Below are 2852 nucleotides of genomic sequence, written 5' to 3'. Positions count from 1 at the left end.
TAAGACCACCAAACCACGAGGCTGGCTGAGCTAACCCATCACTCTTCAGCATGGGGACCATGCCCACCTCTTCCTCCTCCTCCAGGCTGGGCCTCGCTTCCTCTCCACCTGCACCGCCGGGGTGTTGACAAGCTCCTTCTGGCTGGGGCATTTACAAGCTCCTTCCGTGGACAATCCGGGTTACTAATTTGCAGAAAGTTAACCCAGGAGGAAAAAAAAAAAAAAAAAAGATCAGCTCAGCAAGACGACTGCAAACACCATAACTGCGTGTCTGGAGATTGGACCTCTCCTCTCTGAAAGCAGCAAACCTTACATCAGCTCAGCCATCCCACACAACTTCACCCTCTGCTGCTTACTGCGCCTCACCCTGGGACAACCGTGGTGGCATCGGGAGTGATGTGGCCCGGCAGTGACGCAGCTCAGGGGCCCACATGACAGAACACCATTTGTGTTGAGGTTTGGGGGGCCGTTATGAGCTCTCCGCAGTTAGACATATGCAAGGGCCACAGTAAGGAGTCGTGGGAGCCCAGAGGCCCCCTCGGCTCTCGGGTCCCAGCATGCTGCCCAGGGACAGGACCCTGGACGCGGAAGAGCCGCAAGGCTGCACTGCTGCCATCGGCCGAGATTCCGGGGAATTTCCTAGCGTGCATCAAGCCTGGCTCCCAGAAACCAGCACTGCTGAGCTGAAGTGACCTTGAGCAGGACACGGCATTCGGGAAAACAGGGTGCATTCCTAGGGTGCCTTACATCACTTGCACCCTGGCTAATAACTTGGGCAGAAGCTACCATCAGGCAAGAAGCTTTTAATTCAGGCCGTGGTTTCAAGACATATCTGCCCACCTGAGCAGGTCACTGCCGACAGAAGAGGGAGGCCCCCATTGCCTCCCCAGACCCCCCCAAAAAGCCATGCCACTCACCTTGGCCTGTCTCCTCCTCCTCAGACACCCAGAACAGCTCACAAATCACACGCAAGAGCCAGGGAGCTTTCTGCTGGTCCCCAGGTGATCAGCTCACGGGCCCAGCAGGCACCCACGAGCGGAAGGGAACGGGCCTGCCTGTCCAATTCCCCTGGCCAGTGTTGCACCAGCAGATCAGCTTGGATGCTCATGAGAAATGCAATGACAGAGAAAGCAGTAACATCAAATATATACAACCATCTTTCCCACTGGCAAGTTAAAATTTTATCCGAGAAAAGCTGAACCAAAGACGGTTTAAGCCAACAGATAAGTGCAGAGAGATACACAGATAGAAAAAAGCACTAGACTAGGAAGTGCACCTACCCAGCATATTCACACAGGTTAATATATTAACTTTCCGTCCAGCAGCACCTTAGTAGGTTGCTCAAACTTATTCAATCTCACAGAACAAGCCCTAAAAGCACAGATTCTTTGGGTTGATCTTTTATTTTTCACAGCTCAAACATGGTCACGGTCCTCTGCGAATTGGATTTAAGGTACAGAGCTCTCCAGACTGCACAAGTATCCTAAGAACAAACATTTTCAGCATACCAAGAGCTCAGACATGCTAGGTCGCTCCAACTGTGTTTATTTGTATTTCACCCAAATCACCGCCGAAGTACTTGGAGCTCAAGGAGCGACAGCCTCCCACTGATTCAGCAAGAGACCAGAAGTAATTGGTAGACAGTCTGCAAGTGCCACAAAGAATGCCAGAAACATTTATTTACATGACCCCTGTTTGCCCAAGAATTCAGAGTTTGCATTTTCCTCATTCAAATTAATCATTACTAGAATTAAATCCTCCGTACTACTCCTCAGCTAACAGGAGGAAAGGCACAAACCATCCAAAATCGTCCCCGCAACAAAACTTTTACGATAGCTGTCACTGCCGAAACGAGACAGACTGTTTTACTGCCGTCAGCTGGAGTTCCTCCCCAGGCTGGCACAGCACCCTGGTACCTCTCCAGGACAATCTCTCCTGTTCTCTCTCCAAGGGACATGGGAAAGGCAAGGAGAGCTGTTGAGCAACACCACTCCTGCCGGGGCATCACACCTTCTCTGCTAGGCTGACAACATGCCACGTCTCACACCTGTGCTGCAGACACTAAAGCATGAAAATTTCCACAGGACCCGGCTGCTGCAACCGCACAGTCCTCTTCTCCGTCAGACCCAAGTGGGACCACTGGTCTTTAGTCCAAAGCACTTCTCAGGCTTGTCAGCTGGCACGGTCGCACAAGCCAGGACACAGCAGCGCTCGCTCTGACGTTACCCCCTCGCTGCCGGAGCACAGCTTCTTCCGACAAGACACACATGAGAATTCCTCCAGACCAGCCGTCCGTGGAAGATAAGTTACAGTCAGAGCTTCGAGCCAATTCTAACCACACACTTTACCATTGAAGCCGGCGAGAGGTCTCACGCTACCTGTCACGCGTCCTCCTTCATTCCTCAGCCGAGCCCAGTACACCGGGCAGTGAGAGACGAGAGGAGAAAGAGGTGGATAAGCAGTGCTCGAGCTAGCAATCGGTACCAGCCATTTCTAAAAGCAGAGAAGTGCTCGGGGTTAACAAATCCCATACAAAACCTACTGGTACACAGTGAGGCGCAGAACACCTTTACCGATATCAGCCCCACAGCTTTTGCCAATTCTCCAGGCCTAATATCAGCAATTAAGCAGAATTTACTACTCAGTTTACACAATGCTGAAAGAAATGGGCATTTCTAAGCTAGCATGTGCTGTCAACAACATCTTCTAGTTATTCAAGAATTTGTGCCAGCTCCCAAAGAAGTGAGCGCAAACTCCTGCAGCAAGAAGCTGGCACGACCTGGAATCAGCCAGGCTTTGCTGATTACTCCTTTGAGTAAACAGTGGTGTTCCCAGCACTTCAGCTTGCTCTC

At 51.4% G+C, this 2852-nt stretch overlaps 1 protein-coding gene across 1 annotated transcript in view; it reads right to left on the bottom strand.

The window, feature by feature from the left end:
* The window catches only part of DAG1 (dystroglycan 1 (dystrophin-associated glycoprotein 1)), a gene marked incomplete at its 3' end in the record, with an annotated part of 51697 nt that extends 49339 nt beyond the window's left edge, over positions 1 to 2358 (bottom strand). The window contains exon 1 of the mRNA XM_009319033.1: positions 2048 to 2358. The remainder of the gene's footprint in view (positions 1 to 2047) is intronic.
* Positions 2359 to 2852: the final 494 nt, after the last annotated feature.

This window comes from Pygoscelis adeliae, unplaced genomic scaffold (assembly GCF_000699105.1).
Source record: "Pygoscelis adeliae isolate BGI_AS28 unplaced genomic scaffold, ASM69910v1 Scaffold1072, whole genome shotgun sequence".
Lineage (NCBI taxonomy): Eukaryota > Metazoa > Chordata > Aves > Sphenisciformes > Spheniscidae > Pygoscelis > Pygoscelis adeliae.
The sequence above is the reverse complement of the archived record's forward strand: the minus strand, read 5'-3'. Positions and strand labels throughout refer to the sequence as shown.